Here is a 23224-nt window from a genome sequence, read left to right as displayed (position 1 = left end):
TCGGGTGTACTGTGGAGTGGGTAAGACTGTTTTTAATAGCAGGCTAGCATTGCCCGTTGACGTGCGCTAGCCTAGCACGAGCGGCAACTTCTCCCATTCTCTCTGCAACTAGAAGGACTGAATGAAATGTGTTGAAAACTGTCTCCAGTGATATAGAATACCAATGCTCACTTCGGAATCAGGCCCTATGTCCAAAATTCCGAACTACCCCTTTAACTCGATTTGGCATCATTGATTAAACCATTATAGCCATAAGGCAATTCAAAGATATGCATATTTGCTCAAAATAATACAACTAATCATTTAATTTGACTCCCTCACCCTGATCATCAAGCAATCATGCCTAGGGCACCCAAATGGCTAGCAGCGGCCCTGCATTTGAGGGGTAGAGATTTTGTTTTTAAGAAATGGGTGAAAAATGATTGACAGCTATTGGCCCTGAGGTTCCTCTGGGGGATTGTTCTAGAGTCAATCCGGACCGGATACACTAAAGGCTGTTGTAGGTCCTCACCTTCAGGAAACAATACAAAGGCCAGTGGAAGCGTGGTGACGACACTCGGTTCTTTCTCTATTTCGTTCTCGACTTTGGAGTTGCCTAATCTAGTCTTTCGATGGAGGGCTAATCTAGCTGCCCAGTGCCCATGCTTGTCCTGCTGTGGCTGTTGCATTGATTCAATAATGAGCAAGCCAAAGCTATGAGCAAACTTAACACTCCAGAATTAAATAAAAAGGTGTGAGTGGAAAATATCAATATGTTAATCCTCTTCTTTTTTTACATTTTCCTTTACTACCGTGCACAAAATCATCGCACAGCGCATATTGGAGGTGATTGCGAAAACATAATAAACTTTTTGACGGGCATTTTAATACATAGGCTCTGATGAAACCAGCCGGCAACATCACCATCAGATGTGAGATAGAGAGCGATAGAGTGCGTAGGGACGGACGGACGTGGTGGTGAAAACCCATCTCGATGACATATGTGCACGTGATTGTGTGGCGCGTGGCGGCGCTTGATTGATTGTGTTGTTATTGCTAAGAACTCTCTTCCTGTTGCCTCTGGGACCCCTCTCGATCTATCCACTGTCTGTTTATGCTGCTGCTGCTCATATGTTTTACAGTGCACCACTCGGACCAGCCGGGGGGGGGGGGGGGGGGTTGGGGGGCTTGAACAATTGCTTTATTGATGAATTCGTCCATACCACGGGGAAAAGAGAACCTTACAGATGCGCTTTGGGCTGGAGGTGTTGGTGGATTTAAACTGCAGTGAAATGTATTCATGGTTTTAAACAAATGTGATATGACTTTAATATGGAGAGCACGGATTAGTACGGAGATGAACACAGCAGGCAGGTTGTATTTAATGGGATTCTTTGGGGCCGCTTTGCATCCCAATTCATCAAATAATTGTTGTCATAGGAACATTATTGAATAGGCAGTCGGGCGCTGGCCTGTTTTATGTGTACCACAATCAAGCACACAGAAACATGAATATAACTCAGGAATTGATATGTGATGCTTTGAGGTTGAGTGTAGATCCTGAAGTTATTCTAACTTTCAAATTCTAATTGTAGGTGATCACAGGGCTGGTGCTCTCCTCAGCAATATCGATCACTGAAGATTCTACCCTTTGTGTGTGTGTGTGTGTGTGTGTGTGTGTGTGTGTGTGTGTGTGTGTGTGTGGGTGTGGGTGTGGGTGTTTTTGGCCACTAATCAAATACACTTACCGGCTCCAATTGAAATCAACTAGTCTGCAATATGGTGCTTGCGATGCAGTTTTTACATTTAATTATTAAAACAAGAATAAATATTGCAGGCAAAATATTTGTAATTCTGGCCAAGATAAGCTCCAGGTTCCTGGTGTGAGTCAACAGCGTGGTCGGGGGGAAGTGCAGCACTGAAATATTGATAAGAGCACTGCATATTCAACTCGGTCCTTTGTGAGTGCTACTGTGATCTCTGCAACATGTTCACCAATTAAATATTTAATGCGTTTAAATTAAAAAAAAAGAGAGAAAAACCTGAACGCTCTGACCACGGCCATGAGTGACATCATGGTTGAAGGGGGGGACAGGGGGGTGGCGTCCCATGAGGAGGTTGGTGGTGTAGATGTTCTCAGCGCAGAGATTCAAGCCTCCTCCTCACGTGTTTGGCTTTTACATCGTGACGTCACATCATAGTGACATCACGCCTCCATTATCGGAGCCTACGAACAGCTTGATGTTATTTTGTTGGTATCCTTTGTTTTTATTTGTAATTAATCATGAATTTTTTTTTTTATTATAGTAAGATGTTGCATTTCTTTGATACTGCCAGAACGTGTCTTAAGTGAGAGGTGACAGAATTACGTTTCATTCATTATGCAGGATTTTAAAGTTGTATGACTATTTTCGGTCCTGGAAATTGTGGTATCGCCCACAAAACGTTTGATGATGGAATCCATTGTACAAGCCCTGTATGACATTCTTTACACTCATGGCCAATCCAAAATGGGGTTTCAGGGCATTGATCACAAAGGCTTTGATTTATAAAAAAAAAAAGCCAATTGTTGATTCACACATTGAGCATGACCTACAAACAATGTGACCTACAAACAGTGGCTTACATGTGTAATATATAGTTATTTCCTCATTACATCGCCACAATGTGTTTGTTTTAATCTTGAGACGGAGTGCATCATTGAGCATGCTCCTTATGTTCTTCTGTCTTGTTTGAGGTAGAGTTGAATCGCCACACGTACTGCCCTGGCATGCTATTGTGAGTGTCTTGAATCGTTTTTTGCCATCTCAAGTTGATGGAGTTATATTTTCTTTTGTGTGGACTGGAATGTTTTTAAAAAAGCTGGAAAACACATTCTCTGAAATACCATATATACGTGCAGACAAGTCCTTATTAGTAGCTGTAAGATTTGCGATGTTCAGCTCATTCACATCACGGGGAAGGTTACTCTTGATGCTCCACATCCAAGAACATCCAAGAAGATATTACAGCCAGAAGACTGAGGCTTTCAAAAGTTTTCAAAAGTAAGAAAATGTTAGAAAATAATATTTTCACGTTGAAATAAAGCATTCAGTGTGTTCTAAGGAAAGGCACAAAAAGCAGGATGGAGCGAGATCTTGACAGCCAAAGAATCAGGACTGTTCCCCCCGCGATTCGTTACCATGGTTACCATGGCGCCGCAGCGAGTGGCAGCCCGATACAGCAGCTCCCGACCCCCTTTTCCTATTTCCTTTTTATTTAAAAATTGTTATCTAGATATACTTTTTAGAACTTCAACTCTAGGCTTTGTTAATACTTAGGTTTAATTCTTGAGATAAATTATAAATCAATAGGGCTCTTAAACGGTTGTGCAACAACAACAATGTGCAACAATGTGACGATCACCGCGACCACCGCGACCACCAAACAACAACAACACAGGGCCAACGTCTATTCCCGAGACGAGCTCCTCCAGCACCGGGATCGACCAGTGGTGTGCCCGAAGGGGATCCCGAGGGAGTTGAAGTTAAGGCGGCGTGGGACCAGAGCAGGAGCCATGGTGAGGAACAAGAAGTCGGAGAGGAGGTGGAGATACAAGCCCCGTCTTCCCTCGGTCGTCATGGGGAATGTACGCTCACTGCCCAACAAGACGGACAAACTATCAGCCCTCATTACCGATCAGCGCGAATACCGGGAATGCAGTGTGTTGTGCCTGACGGAGACATGGCTGAACGGGAAGATACCGGATTGCTCTGTGGAACTAGCCGGCTTCACGCTAGTTCGGGCGGACAGAGACAAACAGAGCGGTAAGAAGTCGGGTGGTGGACTGGCCGTTTTTGTTAACTCCATGGTTCTCGGGGTTGAGAACCATCACTGGCATGAAAAATGCTGGAGGATCACAGGAAGGGACAAAGGAACGGGCCGACGAGCTAAACCTGTTTTTTAACAGATTTGACTCACCAACTGGGGCCAGACCAACACCCCCCTCCCCCTCCTGCACTACTCATCTCTCTGCTATACCACAAGACCCGGGGATGGCAGCTTTTGCACCTCCCCTCCCAGCACCACCCTCTCTCTCTCTCCCTTTCCTCACTTCTAAGGTGGCTGGACCAATGTCAAGCCCAGGGATCAGTCATCCCCTCATCACACCCCCAACTATCCCAGTGACCCCAGCAACAACAAACCCCATCATCAACACCAGCTGCGTGAGACGGCAGCTCACCAGGATCAGGACATACAAGGCCAGAGGACCGGACGACATCAGCCCGAGGGTGCTCAAGATTTGTGCAGAGCAGCTGGCAGGAGTGTTCAAGCATCTTTTCGGCCTCTCCCTGAGGTTGAAAAAGGTGCCAACACTCTGGAAGACATCCTGCGTAGTCCCTGTCCCGAAGAAGGGACGACCCAGCGCTCCAAAAGACTTCAGACCTGTGGCTCTAACGTCACACGTCATGAAAATCTTCGAGAGGATGGTCCTGGAGCACCTTAGGCCCTTGGTGCATGACTGCCTGGACCCACTGCAGTTTGCGTACCAGACCGACATCGGCGTGGAGGACGCCATCATCTGCCTGCTTCACAGAGCTTACACGCACTTGGAGAGGCCGCAGAGCATGGTTAGGATCATGTTCTTCGACTTCTCCAGTGCTTTCGACACCGTCCAGCCAGTCCGGCTGGTGGAGAAGCTCCATGTGATGAAGGTGGATCCTGACATGGTGGCATGGATTTCAAACTACCTCACGGACAGGCCGCAGTATGTCAGGCTGCGACACTGCTTGTCAGACGTGGTGACCACCAACACCGGCACACCCCAGGGAACTGTACTTTCACCGTTTTTGTTCTCCCTCTACACCTCGGATTTCTGCTACAACTCCCGAGCATGCCATCTGCAGAAGTTCTCTGACGACTCCTCCATTGTTGGATGCATCACAGACAATAGGGAGGAAGAGTATAGGGAACTAGTTGAGAACTTTGTGGGATGGTGTGACGGGAACCACCTTCAGCTCAACACCGGGAAAACCAAGGAGCTGGTGGTGGACTTCCGGCGCAGAAAGAGCACCCCAATACCTGTTTACATAAACGGGGAGGAGGTGGAGATGGTGGACACCTACAAGTTCCTTGGGGTGCACCTGAACAATAAATTAGACTGGTCAGACAACACTGAGGCCCTCTACAGGAAGGGACAGAGTAGGCTGTTCTTCCTGAGGAGGCTCAGGTCTTTCAAGGTGTGCACTAGGCTACAACAGATGTTCTACCAGTCTGTGGTAGCCAGTGCCACCTTCTTTGCTGTAGTGTGCTGGGGAGGAGGCATCGGGAGCGGTGGTGCCAGCAAGATGAATAAGCTGGTGAGGAAGGCGAGCTCTGTGGTGGGGATGAAGCTGGACTGTGTGGAGGCTGTGAAAGAGAGGAGGATGAGGGGGAAGCTGCAGGCAATCATGGACAATCCCTCTCACCCTCTCTACGCTGAGCTGAGGCAACTCAGGAGCACATTCAGCCACAGACTCTCTCAGCCACGTGCCTCAAAGCGCTTGGGGGGCTCTTTCATCCCATCAGCTATCAGACTTTATAACACCTCAACCCCCCGCTCCCAACGTCCCCAAAGCCCCAACAGCTCTTTTATCCAGACCTGTTTAAGGACTAAACCGCACACCTAAGGACTGCACCTATTGTTAACCTTGTTATTTGTTATTTATTTACTAAATTTTTCGATTACTTCAGGGTCCCTGCACATTTGGCACATTTATATTTATATTTATACTTATTTTTATATTATACCTCATATTTCATCGTACTTATTTATTTATTTATTTATTTATTTACTTAACACACAGGTCACCTACAAACGGAGAGTTACATGTATATAGTATGTTTGTTTTATCTTAATCTTATTAAAATAGTTTTGTACTATAATTTATTTTCAATTAGTAAATGTATTGTATATATACTGTTTTTTCGCACTTCTCTTTTCCCACTGTGCTGCTGGTCACCTGTGAATTTCTCCCAAGGGGATTAATAAAGGACTATCTTATCTTATCTTATCTTATTCAGAAGTGTTGCATTTCAGCGTTTCAGCAGTTTTTGCTTGATGGATTCTGATCACAGTAAAGATGACCTGATTGGTTTTGAAATAAGTGGTCTGATATCTAAATTGGCTCATACAGAGGCAGGTGCAGTCAACTGGAAATGGATCGTCTTGCAGCACATTTCACTCAATAATGTCTGTCAAATTGCTTTGCCTTTTCTAGAAAGAAAGATAATATAATTGTCCCGGCCTATATGTAAATAAGTAGGCCTATCCACCTTTACAGCACAAACCAATGCAGTTGTAGGCAAATTTGTGATGTTTAGGGTCAATGTGTGTGTTATTGGCGTAACCAAAAAGGGTGACACACCTTTTCATTGTTTCCATAGATTTTCTATGAAAGGATGGCATGATTTTCTTATGAGGAAAGCATGGTTGTCGTGTTTGAACTGCACACACAAGAGACTCAACCTTGAGTTGACTCACATGGTCGGGTACAACTTGTCACATTGTTACCTGTTGTTTCCCCCATGCCGTCCCATTTGTTGGCAAACACAACACGTCGGATTACCCCGTAATGAATCACTTAAGAACAACCAGATGCTAGTCGCCAACGAAATCACCATGGAGGAGGGGGAAAAGATCACCGCAGGCGCAAGAAGTGAACACTTAAAAGTTTTTCAAGCGATGTCGATGTCGACGACCCCGTGCGTCCGGTGCGTTGTGACACGGGGGACGAGGAGGACGAACTAAACACGATTAGCATGCTCAACACCAGCGTGAGGCTATGTTGTTTTAACACCCACAATGTTCCCTTATTGACATCCGTGCAAGCTGTTGCAGGGATGATTGAACGGCACGGGTGAACATCAGCCCAGCGAGGAACCGCAATCTAAATGGTCCTCGGAGAGCCAGAACATACTCGGAGTAGCCTACTGCGGTTTTATGAATACAGAAGTGTCACTTCGGTAAACAACATAAATTAAGGTTAATTAGGTCCTTGTATCCGGGGTGCTGTATGGAATAGCTATGAATTATTGATTCGTTTTTTTTGGTATCATTTTGTACAGGAGCGAAGGCTGAAGCAAGTGATTATGCAGAATGAAATTGAAGACTTGGAGAAGAAGTGTTATTGTTTTTTTTTTAATTGAGCCTTTCTTGCTCCAATTATCCCTCGATGTTCTCATTATGTGAATACGATAGTCAGTTTATGTTCTTTTTATTGGAAAGTCTAAAAGGAGATAACATTTTTAAGAAAAAAGTGTTTTGCCATTACATTTTATCATCACATATCATCATTTGTTGTTAATAAATAAGCTAGGTTTAGCACCAACATCCACACAAAACATTAAAATGATAAAAAATGGTCGAAATGACAAAAAAAAAAAAAACATAAAATTAATTCAGATAAAATGTATAATAGCAAAACATTGGATCTTTTGGTAACAATAAACCAAACAACAGTATACAGTCTGTGGAAGTCTGACCGTCCCTGGCATTTCCAGCTCGTAAAGGAGCGCTAACAGAACACTCTATCTCTCGGAAATAATTGCTTTTACCTGTAGCAGTTGTTACAAAAGTAACGCAGAACATCAATCAAGTGGTGGGGAAGGAGTTCAGAAGACAGTGAATGCTGTAAAGTACAGTAATATAGTACAGTACATAGTACTAGTAATACCTATAAAAAATAAAATAAAAATTTCATGGTGGCTGACTCACCTTCTCCCCTCTTCCTTCTTTACTTGTACATAATCCTTTTGTATGGAACCCACCAAAGTAAAGATAGTTTGAGCTAACAAGAAGGCTGTTTTCTTTGTTTAATTAATACCACTGGGCCTGTATGGGAGAGTTCATGAAAGGCAGTTGTTCATTCAACCCTGACTAGCCATGTTGTTTACACCACTGACAAACAGACAACCAACACAAATTGATAATTTTTATTTAGCATTTGCTATGATCTCAACTTGTCCGGTATATCAATGCACCAGACTTATTTCTTATTTTTTCTCTTCTTTAATTCGATGTACTCGAATATATATATATATATAGAGAGCGTAGCTTCTAGTTTTACCATGAAACATAATCCACATAGAATATGCACTTTAATAGCGATCATCAATCACCAGCATGACCAAGCAGGGGTTTCGGTTCAACAGTTTGTCATCTGTGGTTCTTGTTGCTAGGAGGAGATGAGGTCTGCATGTTCTATCATCATCTCTATGTCGTTTCCAACCTCTTGCTCAGAAGGAATCAAAATCAGAAGGTGTTTTATTTTCATGCAGAGGAAGCCATCACATACAAGGACTTTGCATTGTTTGTTTGTGCTATTTTTAGGGTAATGGGGAAGAAACAAGACGCAACAATAATGCTACTGTATATTCCATATGAATAAATATGCGTGTGTGTGTGTGTATTTGTGTGGATGAATGTGTGCTTGCAAGCATGCCAGTGTGTGTGTGTGTGTGTGTGTGTGTGTGTGTGTGTGTGTGTGTGTGTGTGTGTGTGTGTGTGTGTGTGTGTGTGTGTGTGTGTGCGGCTGTTTGTGTGTGTGTGTGTGTGGGTGTGTGTGTGTGTGTGTTTGTGCCATTGTGCGTAATGTTGAGTTTTGCTGAGCCTCCAGTTAAATTTAAGTTAAAACAAGCTCTGTGATAGGTGATAGGAAAAGCCATTTGTTAACCCTAATAAAACTGCCAAACTAGCCAGGAACCAGCCCATCCATCCTGTCTAAACAGCCGGCCCAAAGTCACCATGATCCAGGCCTGAGTCTCCACTTATCCTAATATATTTACTATCTGGAAACACCGTCCATTACAGTTATGGTATCCAAGGGGCCCCATGGATAGACTCATTAGTGTGATACAAGGCATATTATTCAACTAACATTAATATAATACAATGTTTTTACTTTGTACCCCATTAGATTGCCAAAAGAGAAATGTAGCTCACCTGTGGTGGAAATTTATAATTAATACGTTAAGAAATTAACTCTATCGCAAGTGCTTTTTTTCCTTTCATCTATTTATTATTTGTGCTTTTCACATGGACTCCTGCCTTTTCCTCTTGATTATGGAGCATCAAAGGCACTGTGAAAGCCATTATAAATAAGGAGGCATACCGACTTGAATTGAGTTGATTACAGAGGCACTTATTACATTTTTTTAACAAAACAAAAAAACTAATTATATCCCACTGTCTCACACCTAAAAGTAACAACCACAATTAGACTTTCCAAGACATTAAGATATGTCGATGATACAATTTAATGATCACATCAAATCGCACACCAACACCAACACCTTGCTCCGCACACACAGTCCCGCGCCCCCCCTCCCGTCCCCTCAGGCTAGGACCACGCTGTTAGAACGTGGATGATGATATGCATTACAGTTCTGTTCCTTGACAGTAAATCTGTTCATGGGTTTCTGTGACAGCGCCTTTCTATTCATGCCAGCAACCTTTCCAACAAGGGATTTTAAGGTAGGCCGATCTTGTTAATTCAGAAAAACAGCATGATTTTTTTTTACATTGAATGCATTTCGCTTCCTTACATGGTGCTGTCGGAAGAATGTACAAAACTTGTGTGGCAAGACCACACGCCTTTTAGAAAAGCGTGCGTGCAATTTACTCAAATTCTGTAGGCAACTTATTAAAGCGTGAGTGCGATTTGCTTCAAGAGCGCAAGCGACTTACTAAAGCGTGCGCACGACTTACTAAAGCGCGCACACCAGCTACAAATTGCATGCGCGCTTTAGAAAAAAATTACTCCCGACATTCATATTACATGCAATACAAAAATAATAATAATATTCACCTGATCTCATAACTTGAGCAGAAAAAAAGGTGAACTGTACATAACCTTGTTGACATCTTTTCGTCACTCAAAGTGAAAGCGCAGCGGGAAAAATATTTAAGTCATCTTATTGGGAGCCACAGCAAACAAATAGACATAGCAAGTAGCTGCTGATTGATACACTGTTCATTTTATGCTATTCATCACATCGCCTAAACCTGGTGAACAATCAGTGTTTTGAATCAGGGTAGCTTAAGGTAGTTAATATATTCAAACCTGTGAGTTAAAGTTGGATCAAACACATTTCCATTATAATGTTTTAATTTCCATCAACAGTTCAATACTGTTGAACCTAATGAGGTTTCAACTATATCTTCGCACACAACATCCAAAAAATTAACTAAAGATTGACTGGCATTTAATACATCCCACTACGCTAGTAATAATAATAATAATAATAAATTAAATTGATATAGCGCTTAATATGGTACTCTAAGACGCTTTACATATTGCCCTATCAAAACTATGTAAGACAGACTAGGAATAAAAGAAAAACAGAGGTTAAACATGAAGAATAAGGTGGGAGTTAGGTGGGGAAGGCTAGTGTGAAAAGGTATGTTTTGAGGGCAGATTTGAAAGAAGAGAGGGTTGGAGAGACTTTGATGTGGGAGGGGAGTGAATTACAAAGGGTGGGGGCAGCAACTGAGATGGCCCGATCACCCCAAGTCCGTCGCTCAGTCCGTGGAACTTGTAGCAGGTTGGCAGAATTGGACCTGAGGAATCGGGAGGGGGCGTGGTGATGGAGGAGGTCGGCAAGGTAGGGGCTGTTGAGGGCCTTGTAGGTGACGAGTACAATTTTGTAGTTGATTCTGTGTTTAATTGGAAGCCAATGGAGTTCAGGGAGGACAGGTGTGATGTGTTCTCTGGAGCGGGTACCAGTGAGGAGGCGTGCAGCTGAGTTCTGGACATATTGACGTTTTTTGAGGACTTTGTTGGTGGTGCCGTAGAGAAGACCATTGCAGTAGTCAAGCCTGGATGAAATGAAAGCGTGGATGAGTGTCGCAGCAGCGGTAGTTGACAGGTTGGGGCTTTGGTAATATGGTTAACATGGGGGAGGAAGGAGAGAGTGAGAGTCCAGGATAACTCCAAGGTTACGGATTTTGGTGGAGGGGGTGATGGTGGAGCCGTCAATGTTAAGGGTGAAGTTCAGAGTGGAGTGAGTGAGGGTGTCAGGACCAATGATGAGGATTTCGTAATTAAGGATTTAAGTAATTAAGTAAGGATTTAGTAATGTCCCCACCGTTCGCATTGTTCATCAAAAACCAAAGACGTGCTGTGGTTTCCACGCAGCAAATTATGGCGTTACGTTTCTGGGACATCTACCCTTGCAAATTTAAATGAGTGAGTCTGAGGAGAAGGCTTGCCCACCATGCATTGCACCTTCATATCTTGACCTGGTTTATATGGAGGATTATGAGGATTGCATTCGTATGAGTTTTATTGAAGAGTGATTGAGGTCACAACGAGCACTCTCGAATGACAGCAGCAGTAGGATGCGTATGGATCCTCTACACGTCACCTGACTGTGTTTGAAGTGATAAATCCCAGCAGGGGACTCACATCGCGGCGGAAACCAAATTCCGTTTGATGCCATCTAACTCACCTTGGGATTATTCATTAATTCATATATTCATTCAGTCATTCGAAGATGAAAACGGCCCATCGCAGCACCAGGCTACTCTACTTGTGTAATGGAGATTCCTGTGCTGTTGTAAAATGTATACTTAGCAGGGAATGTACTAGGACAATTAAATGCAATGAGATTGAACATTTTGATGGAAAAGTCAATGAAATGTTAAGTATCATCTGTTAAATTGTTATGTCGGGTCACCAGTAGTATTTATTTATAGATTTTGAAATTACTGAGCTATTATGAGGGTACCCCAATGTGGAAAAAATTTAATATTGATTCATTAATCGGATGCTTAAATCCATCAGGACGTACGATGAATACAGATCCACATGAATCAGAGGAGCAGGTAGGGTGAGGGATCTTGCTCAAGGATGAGTGCAGGTAGATTGCATTTGGGATCGAACCCGGAACCTTTCAGCAAACCGCCTCCCAAAAACATCACACTATATTCCCCATCCACACTATCCTGACAGACACATAACTCACTTTGCACAGCTCACCTCCACCCCACCAGACATTACACCTATCTTTTTGGGTTCCACGGTATATTTTCTATAATATCATGTCTTGATAATAACTCATCTCTAATTACCTCCGGTCAACGTTTTTTTCTCCGAGCTCCCTAACAAGTGCATCCAGCTGATTAATGATGCTGCCCTTGACTGTTGGCCTTTTGACCAGCGCATGGATTTGTTGCAGACAGAAACGAGTAAGCACACTGTCTTATGATGAGACCATGTGGATGATGTTACCGACTCTAGTATACTGCAAGAGAAAAGCAAAGGGTCCCGCAGTCTGGCAGGGGGGAGCGCCTGTCCGTCTGCGTCCGACTGTCTGTACGGTGGGCGTGTTCACAATATCTGCCTCCACGTGGAAGTTATCCATCCCGTCCAGAACAGCTGTGCTACAGAGGCTCCATCTCTATTGGTCCTCCTCCTCATCAGAGAGACGTGGTTTGGCTTTGAGCGTGCTCACACTGCCATGTGCTCTTCTTACCCTACGTTGGTATCTCTCTCCATGTCACATGACTCCAACAGCTTATTATAGAGTTTAATGATGAGTGCCATGCAGTGGCGGTTCTACGTCCAGTTAGACGTAGAATGTCTAAAACCGCCACTGGTGCCATGTTAGGGCAGCACTGTTAAAAATGTGATCTTCTATGCATCTATCTATCTATCTATCTATCTATCTATCTATCTATCTATCTATCTATCTATCTATCTATCTATCTATCTATCTATCTATCTATCTATCTATCTATCTATCTATCTATCTATCTATCTATCTATCTATCTATCTATCTATCTATCTATCTATCTATCTATCTATCTATCTATCTATCTATCTATCTATCTATCTATCTAAAATAGATTCTTCATAAAGTGCATTATAAATAAAATGTATTATTATTATTATTATTATTATTATTATTATTATTATTATCTATCTATCTATCTACAACCCTGTCTCGTCAAAATTACGTTCCCATAGAACTATTCGGCATTCTCAATTACGTTTGTCATAAAACGTATTTTGTCCGCGATTACGTTTTATTGAACGTATTGCAAATACGTTCGTCCTCAGCCTATTTTTTGCCATTCATTAACCTCTAGGATTATGTTTGGTTGAAACGTATCCCAGATAGGTTAGATGTCAACGTATAGCACATTATTGTCATTAAGGCATATCTTCCTTTCAGGGAACGTTTCATTTAACATATTTTGTCTGAAAAATGTATCTTGGCCGTGAATACGTTTTATTGAACATATCGCAAATACGTTCGTTGTCAGCCTATTGTTTTGCCATTTATTAACCTCTAGGATTAGTATCCCAGATAGGTTAAATGTCAACGTATAGCACATTATTGTCATTAAGGCATATCTCCCTTTCAGGGAACGTTTCATTTAACGTATTTTGTCTGAAAAACGTGTCTTGGCTGTGGATACGTGTTATTGAACATATCGCAAATACGTTCGTTGTCAACCTATTTTTTGCCATTCATTTACCTCTAGGATTATGTTTGGTTGAAACGTATTCCAAATATGTTAAATGTCAACGTATAGCACATTATTGTCATTAAGGCATATTTCCCTTTCGGGAAACGTTTCATTTAACGTTATTTTGTCCCTGATTACGTCTTATTGAACATATTGCAAATAGGTTCGTTCTCAACATTTTTGTTGTTATTTATTTAAGCTACCTCTTGGATTACAGGCTACATTTAATTGAAACGTATCCTTAATAGGCTTCGTTAAATTTCGATAATACATTATTGTCAGCATATAGGCATAGGTCTACCTCTCGGGGAAGCGTACGTTTGATTGTAATGTTAATAGTCCAACGTTATATCAACATGTCACAAGAGGAGAAATTAGCTGCTGACGGGGTAACTGTAGGAGCGGGGGTTGCTTTGTTGATTTCTTTATCTAGGGCTATAGCTGTGGTCAAAGCGGGAAGTGTGCGTTGTCTGGGCGGCTGCCTGAACTGAGCTGCAGGAAATTATGTTCACACGTTTCTTCATTCATTCATGAAGGCTATACCGGTGAACGGTGACGTCAGACTCACGCCCACCTACAAACCAATCAATGTCCAGTATCAGCCTGTCCTCTCGGAAAATACGACCACGTAGGTGGTTTGTTCCGCCACAGATTACGACCCATTGGAATTTATCCAAAACGAGCGAACGAGGCCCTCTACATGTGCGGGGAACCCTTTCTCATCAAAATTACGTTCCCAGAGAACTATTCGGCATTCTCAATTACGTTTGTCTAAAAAACGTATTTTGTCCGTGATTACGTTTTATTGAACATATTGTAATGACCTCGCCGGTGACATAACGATGTCGAGTCATTAGTAATTGAAGGAACTTTTAATGGACCAAAACCAGGTCACTGAAACCCGTAACCAACGGCAGAAATCCCACCCAAAACAAACCCTGGTTACCCACGTTTTTGAAGTCATTATTAAAGAGAGGCCTGATTCTCAGATATGCATGTTGGATGGCTAGGGTGTAGGTCTGGGAAGAACTTCAGGCCAAAATCTTGCAAGCGAGCCGCTGGGTGAGTTGCAACGAGATGGAGCACTTGCTGAGTCATTTCCTGTAGTGCTGGAGCCACAGGTTGAAGCATATGCGTCCTTTGAGACCCCCTTTGATATATAAGAGACGCTATACAGCTTACTTAAATGTTGTCGACTCAGTCACCTATTGCATCACTTCCTTTAGGGCTTCGGCCTCCTAATTGATCATTGTAGTAGGCTATAATTGAATGCCCTCTTTCATATATATACCTCCACCACTGGGACGTGGCAACAATTCTCCAAATCCATATGGGGAGGGGGGGGATGCTTGTGGACAGTAGGGGTTTACCCTAGACATAAATAGGAAGTAAAATCAGGAGAAGGAATGACCTCTCACAAATATTTATTGAATAAATTGTTTCAAATAACCCTCCCTCGTTAAATCAATGAGCTTGGTGTTTTGCTTTCAAAAAAAAGTTATAGAAGAAGTCTAAACTGCAGAAAATAAACACATCAAAGCTGCCTTTTAAGGATACCTTGGAATAACTGTCTATTTTTCAACCATCGGACCCTAGTTTACGACAAAAACAACCCAATTGACGGCAGCTCCTTTGCCGCGTGGTTTTTAGAGTTATTAGAGGGGGCGGTCGATAGCAACCACCATAGCAACCATGACGGTCAAGTGACTGGATTCAGCCCCGTTGAAAAAAATAGAATACCTCCCTACACACTCAGTAGTAGATTAATGATATTTAAATTATTATTATGACCATGAAGTCTTTATTTGCATGGGTTTACATTTCGTTGTGTAGCATGGAAAAATCTGAGAAACACTCCCATTCAGAATGCATTGGTTTACACTTCGTTCTTTGGAGCACGGTTATTTTTATTGATTTATTTATTTTCCGTTTTTGAGGAGTTGAGGATTTTTCTGCAATAATCCAAAATCCAATGGAAAACCCGTTGGCTTTTTGTCAAGGGAACCGAGGGCGACGCTCACTTCCGGGTTTGCCAACATACGTCATCCCTCTCCACCACTCTATACTGTAAAAACACATGTTCAAGTTGAATGATAATGCATGAAGTTATTCTTTATTCTGCCATAGTAACCCGGTAAATAAATGGCAAAAATAGGCTGAGAACGAATTCGTATTTACGATATTGTAGCGACCCTGGGACAATTAAATTGTTTGTGTGTTATGTGTTGCATTGTATTTCGTTGTCCGTTATGCCAGTTGTTCTGTGTGCATGTATTGTAATGTTCTTCTTGTCAATCAGTGTGAGGGCGAATCATTAGGTCAGCTGGGGGAGGGCCTTGGAAGAACACGAGGGTGGGGGCCTGCACGTGAGTGAGACCGTGTTGGGGGTTGCCGGGGTAACCGGGGTTTGTTTTGGGTGGGATTTCTGCCGTTGGTTACGGGTTTCAGTGACCTGGTTTTGGTCCATTAAAAGTTCCTTCAATTACTAATGACTCGACATCGTTATGTCACCGGTGAGGTCATTACAATATGTTCAATAAAACGTAATCACGGACAAAAAACGTTTTTTAGACAAATGTAATTGAGAATGCCGAATAGTTCTCTGGGAACGTAATTTTGATGAGAAAGGGTTCCCCGCACATGTAGAGGGCCTCGTTCGCTCGTTTTGGATAAATTCCAATGGGTCGTAATCTGTGGCGGAACAAACCACCTACGTGGTCGTCTTTTCCGAGAGGACAGGCTGATACTGGACATTGATTGGTTTGTAGGTGGGCGTGAGTCTGACGTCACCGTTCACCGGTATAGCCTTCATGAATGAATGAAGAAACGTGTGAACATAATTTCCTGCAGCTCAGTTCAGGCAGCCGCCCAGACAACGCACACTTCCCGCTTTGACCACAGCTATAGCCCTAGATAAAGAAATCAACAAAGCAACCCCCGCTCCTACAGTTACCCCGTCAGCAGCTAATTTATCCTCTTGTGACATGTTGATATAACGTTGGACTATTAACATTACAATCAAACGTACGCTTCCCCGAGAGGTAGACCTATGCCTACATGCTGACAATAATGTCTTATCGAAATTTAACGTAGCCTATTAAGGATACGTTTCAATTAAATGTAGCCTGTAATCCAAGAGGTAGCTTAAATAAATAACAACAAAAATGTTGAGAACGAACCTATTTGCAATATGTTCAATAAGACGTAATCAGGGACAAAATAACGTTAAATGAAACGTTTCCCGAAAGGGAAATATGCCTTAATGACAATAATGTGCTATACGTTGACATTTAACATATTTGGAATACGTTTCAACCAAACATAATCCTAGAGGTAAATGAATGGCAAAAAATAGGTTGACAACGAACGTATTTGCGATATGTTCAATAACACGTATCCACAGCCAAGATACGTTTTTCAGACAAAATACGTTAAATGAAACGTTCCCTGAAAGGGAGATATGCCTTAATGACAATAATGTGCTATACGTTGACATTTAACCTATCTAGGATACTAATCCTAGAGGTTAATAAATGGCAAAACAATAGGCTGACAACGAACGTATTTGCGATATGTTCAATAAAACGTATTCACGGCCAAGATACATTTTTCAGACAAAATACGTTAAATGAAACGTTCCCTGAAAGGAAGATATGCCTTAATGACAATAATGTGCTATACGTTGACATTTAACCTATCTGGGATACGTTTCAACCAAACATAATCCTAGAGGTTAATGAATGGCAAAAAATAGGCTGAGGACGAACGTATTTGCAATACGTTCAATAAAACGTAATCGCGGACAAAATACGTTTTATGACAAACGTAATTGAGAATGCCGAATAGTTCTCTGGGAACGTAATTTTGACGAGACAGGGTTGCTATCTATCTATCTATCTATCTATCTATCTATCTATCTATCTATCTATCTATCTATCTGTCTATCTGTCTATCTGTCTGTCTGTCTGTCTGTCTGTCTGTCTGTCTGTCTGTCTGTCTGTCTGTCTAGATATATTTAACTCACCTACCAATACATCAAGTCAATTGTTCAATATTGCCAAACTGTTTGAAATAATTTAAAACAAATGACAATTTGAACAATTTCTTATGGTTTACTCCCTCATTGATGAAGGGGGATAAGAATGACATGCCCTACTCAATGGTTACCAGGCATGCGGGTGGACCTGCGTGGAGATTGGCGTTCTGCAGCCAGCACCTCCTCGCTTCAGGATGCATGCAATAAAAAACCCACAGCATGCCATCCACACTCTGGGCTGTACCTGCTATACCTTGGGTTAAGCCTGCACTATGCTAAATTTTAGTTTTTCTCTGTCGCTTTGGTACATTTCTCAGATCAGAATTGAAATTTGCAAAGCAGTAAGTGCATTTCTCAAAACAATGCGTTCAAATAGCAAAACACCATGGATTACATGCAAAAGCCAGTCTCTTGCTCAAAATCCTTAGTTCATCTCTCAAAAGTAAATATCTGTTTCAATGAACATGTCAGTGCCATCAGAATGACAAGTCCTTGTATCATTGTCTACGGATAAGACAGTCAAATTGCTTAGTCATGTTGTCAATATTACAGTGTACTCTGGAGGGATGTTCTGATGTAAACTATGGCTAAAGTTTTGAAGACAATTATTGTAAATTGTAAGTTACACCTTAGTGTATGTGGGAGATTGATTGCAAGAGACTGGACAAGATTCACATTTATTTCACATTTACGCTTTGACTGTTTGTACTGTAATTTGTTGACAGACCATGTCATTGCTAGAAATGTGAACATAGGAAAATCTCCTTAGGGTAAACTGTACATGCATTGCTGTAGGAATTACAGTGCAGTCATCCTTCACCTCCTGACGTTCCTGTCTGTTGGGCCACAAATTCTCAGACAATGTAACATTGTGTTGTGCTCCAGCTATATATATAATTGCCAGTTCATGTTTCAGGAGATGCACCTTTGAGCTATTCCAGTAAACTGGTTCCCTTCTTCTTTTTTTTAAACTTTTCCCTTCTTTAGGGAAAGTCAAGATTCACCTGGTAGCAATTGACCAACTCAGGACAGATTTAGAAAAAGAACAAAAAAAAGAGTCTAATGCCAGTGTATAGAAATGTATAGAAATATGCTTGACAAATGATGACAACTTGTTCAACCATTTTGCATGTAAAGACTTATACCTAAATGTTGTGGGGGTGAGACTATTCCATAGAGACCATTACAATACGTTTTGATCAACATGACATAAGCAGTTGATAATGTAGGAAAGAGCAGAGAATTGTACATAATCATGTGCTTGGATGTACCAAAGCATTCGCAACGTGTTCAAATAAATGAGAAACTGTTTTTTACATGTGCAAAAGTGACACACTGATGGGAAGATTGAACAGGTAGTTTTGAGAATTTCAATTCTGATCAGAGAAATGAACCAAAGCGACTGAGAAAAACTGTAAGCTTGCCAGGGTGCATACACAGAGTGCAGCATTGCTAGACCTAATTAGAGAGTTTCCATTTCCTCGATTTTGAATATAAAAGTAATATGATCTCAAGCCTTGTATTGCCTGTAGCTACTTTAAATATTGATGTACCCAATCACTTAAATATCAAAAGCAGTCACAAAACTCAAATGTATCAAACAGCATACTTCTTTTCAGCCATGCCAAGCTTGACTTTGTTCTGAAGGAGAACAGTTAAGGCCCATTGCCAATCCTTATTTCCCCCTTTCTAAAACACTTCTTCCACAAGTTGGCATTCATCTGCTTCTGAAGCTTACCCCTCCCTCTCACAGGAGGGAGGGAGAACCGGGGAGTCACACAGGGATTAGTATCCATGAAACATGGTCCACCCACCTTTGTTCAATCAAAACTGTAAGGCCCAATCCCATTTCTACCCCTTCCCCTTCCCCCTCCCCCTTGTTTTGAAGGGGTAAGGGGAATGGGTAAGTGGAAGGGGTAAGGGGTAGAAATGGGATTGGGCCTTAGGCCTAATCGCATTTCTACCCCTTACCCCTTACCCTTACCCCTTCCCATAACCCCTTCCCCTTACCCCTTCAAAACAAGGGGGAGGGGGAAGGGGGAAGGGGTAGAAATGGGATTGGGCCTTAGGCCTAATCACATTTCTACCCCTTACCCCTTACCCTTACCCCTTCCCATAACCCCTTCCCCTTACCCCTTCAAAATAAGGGAGAGGGGGAAGGGGAAGGGGTAGAAATTGGATTTGGCCTAAGAGAGTCAAAAGAGTAAAACTGACCTCTTCAGTTTTCTTTGAAATATGCCATTAATGAGCAGGTCAGTGTTAGACAGGTCAGGCTCCAGGATGTCTGCTGGTATATGGGGGTTTCGCACCAAGAATGGTTGGACTGAGAGTTGAACAAACAGACTATCCTGCAACCAGAAAGGACAGAGCAGTGAATTTGAACGCCACAGATGTTTGTCACCGAACTGGCAATGTTCAATGTTGAGGGTGTGACATTTTTGGGGATTCCAATTATTACGTAAGAATAATAAGTACAAAGACAGACAGTAGGCAGGCATAGCAGTAGTCACAGCACATTGAATGGACTATGAGCTCTTCAACAAGGAAAGCAGTGGTGGTCAAGTTCAAAGCTTTTCTTTTTGCTCCCTGATGGATGGACCCAGCTGATCACATGTGAGTGTGGGTCCTCTGGTTTGCTGTTAATTAGTGAACCCAGATGGTCACCTTCCCCAACACTGGTGGGCTCTTACCCTTTCTGGCCTGGTGTGCTCCACCTCTGGAAGTAAGGTTGTTGAGGCTGCGAGGATGTTGGACAAAATGAGAAAGTGAGTGAGACAAATCTTGAGTGGCATCTGTTCATTGTATTCAAATCAATTATCTATCAGAATGATATAGACATTAAAAGGGTCACTATTTCGAGAAATGTTTTTTCCAAATATAGGGCAACTAATCTACCTTGATTGATTGAATGAGAGGTTTTCCATTAAATTTGAACTCATCCAATGTATTTATCTATTGTGTCATTGTCTCCTTCTAACTCCCTTGAAGATCGTTTCATATGAACAAGCGTCAGACTGCTAACGTATACCAGTGGTGCAATCAGGGACGTGCACAGGGGGGTTGCTCAGGTTGCTTGGGCAACTGCCCATATGCCCTCCTTGACTCAGGTTGCCCTTCCGAGGAAATATTATTTTTTATTTTTTATTTATTTTTTATAATTTAATGGAAGCAGAATTTCCTGTAGGCCTAGATAAAAAAAATCGCGACTCTAAACATTTCATAAAGTAAGCGTAGCCTCATTCAATTCCGTTCGGGCAACGAGAGTGAAAGTCAGTAGGGGGAGGGCAAACTCTGACGCGCGGCAATAGCCGCTTTTGCCGCCTCCCCTCTGCCGCCCTTCCCTCATTGAAATGAATGGGGACGGCGAGTTGCCGCGCGGCGTGTGAAAGTTAGCTGCAGCGCTGCACGCGACCGGAACACCGGCACCTGTGAGATGACTGCCTTGATGTTGTCGGAAAAGGTGAATTTGAGATGTATAACAAACAAACAATCATCATCACGTTTTATGAAATGAATTACAATCTTCATAAATCCAGGCTCAGTTTGCCACGTAACGTTTTGCCTAAATAATCAGACAGCTAGCTAGCTTGCAGACAAGCAGCCCGTTATCACATAGTCTACACATTTTTTGGTAGGCAAACTATGCTACATGTCTGCTGATAGTTAGTTTCTAACATTTCGTTTTAACAAGAAGAATAAAAGATGGAAGTAATGCATCACATGAATTCTTTCATTCAAAATGGTTCATGCCTAAATCTTATCACTATTTTGGGTATTGTTTGTTATTGTTAAGTGAAGCCGAAATGCCCAGTGAAAAGAGGAGAATTCAGGAGAGAGAGAGGCAACTAAAGGAGGCAGCAAAGAGGAGCACATCACTACCCTGTCCGAAATCCGAAATCAGTGTGGTCAAGAGCGGCTGTCTGACTTCCTCCTGCTGTCCATAGAGAAGGACATACCAATCGACAAAGAAGAGGTTCTGCAGGCTTCTCTTTTGAAGCTTTGCATTTTTAAAATGTCAATTTGGAGAAACTTATCAGTGACTTGATAGGATGTTGTTTAATTATGTTTGTGTTCATGTTATGTTCTTCTTCTTCAAGTCATGTTTTTCTGCATTATCGTTAGTAGTAGTTATTTCAGTGTTTTGCTTATTTGTATTAATATATTAATGAAGACCCTTTTATTCTCAGTCCTTCATATAGCCTGTCAGAGCAACTGCCCCTCAAAATTCCTGTGCACGTCCCTGGGTGCAATGTTATTGCTATCATGCGAGTGAAACACGGGAGTATTTCCACTTGTCACCAGTGGGCGCCTCCTCCTCCCCCTCCTCTTCCTCATCCTCCACCTCCTCCTCCCCCTCCTCCCGCCTCCCCCTCCTCCCCCCTCCTCCTCCTCCCCCTCCTCCACACAAAGACTGGAGCCCGGGGATGCGCACACTACGCGGAGCTGAGCTCAGAGGCATCTCTGTCTTTCACTTGGCAGCATCTCAGCGGAGTGCAGCCTCAGCGAGGCTGTGGGTGGATCTGGAACATTACGCTTTAGCGTGGACCACAAACCAACACAGACAAGAGCAGCGAAAACCAAAACAAAAAAAACTGCGATCTGGAGAGTAAAACGTCTTGACCCAACTCATTAATTGATCGGGGGATTTTGGGGGCGAAATTGGGAGGAATCCTTTAGTACGAGTCCAAGGACCAAGAGACGGACTCAGCGCGGTGCGTGTGGTTCAGAAGCGACGTGCAGAACGCACGGGGGTCTGAGGCAGTTTGGCTTCTGAGTTCCATTCAGTAATTAGTGTCTTGAAATAAGCGATCGTTGGGGAGAGCTCTAATGGATTCTGGAATTACTATCAATCACATTTAATGAAGAGGGGCAAAAATCCCGCATTCATAAACAAGTAAGTATACCACACACACACACACACACATACACAAACACACACAGATGCAGACCTAATTGGCAATAAACAGGATTTGCAAAAACATTGAATTATCGTTATCCCTCCCGTTCATTGATTTGATTGGATAAGTGTTTACAGCTCGTGGCTACTCGTCGATTAAGAAAGGGAATAATACAAAATCCTAAAACGATGATAAGCCTTGGCTATATGACACCACCAGAGGCTTATTCTATACAAGTCCACACGGGTTCAGAAAATGTTATTGAAACGCTATAAGTAGGCTGTATAGGACTTAAATGACATCTGCAACTGGGGTCTTTCGTTCCCCCCCATCCTGCACACACTCCACACGGCGCGCGTCCTCCGCAGCGCTCACACACAGGAGCGCGTCAGTCCGAACATTGACTCGATTCAAGAAATGTCTCTGTAAAAACTGTGTTCATAGTGTAAGCATACACGAAGTGGTCGTTATTTTATTGTTATCTATAACCAATGGGGGTCTAAATAAGAGCATTTGCCTACGATCAAGGTAGGACAACCTTATTCAAAGAAATGCATCGCCATGTAGCTATTATATTAGGAATTAAAAGTAGACCCCCTCTGTTTCTCCAGGCAAGCATGTTTTTTTGTAATTATTTTCAAAGGATCCATAACAACGTAAACACCGCAGCAAACCCTCCTGTATCTTCAAAATATATCCAACTAGTCAGCAGGGATCGGTCTTTCTCCCCTGTATTTATGTTTATTCATAGATCCTTTGGATACACTTTGAGAGTAACAAAGGCGCCTTGTGCAAATCTCAGATGATGCCATGTG

This window comes from Gadus chalcogrammus, chromosome 13, assembly GCF_026213295.1.
Source record: "Gadus chalcogrammus isolate NIFS_2021 chromosome 13, NIFS_Gcha_1.0, whole genome shotgun sequence".
Classification (NCBI taxonomy): Eukaryota; Metazoa; Chordata; class Actinopteri; order Gadiformes; family Gadidae; genus Gadus; species Gadus chalcogrammus.
The sequence above is the reverse complement of the archived record's forward strand: the minus strand, read 5'-3'. Positions refer to the sequence as shown.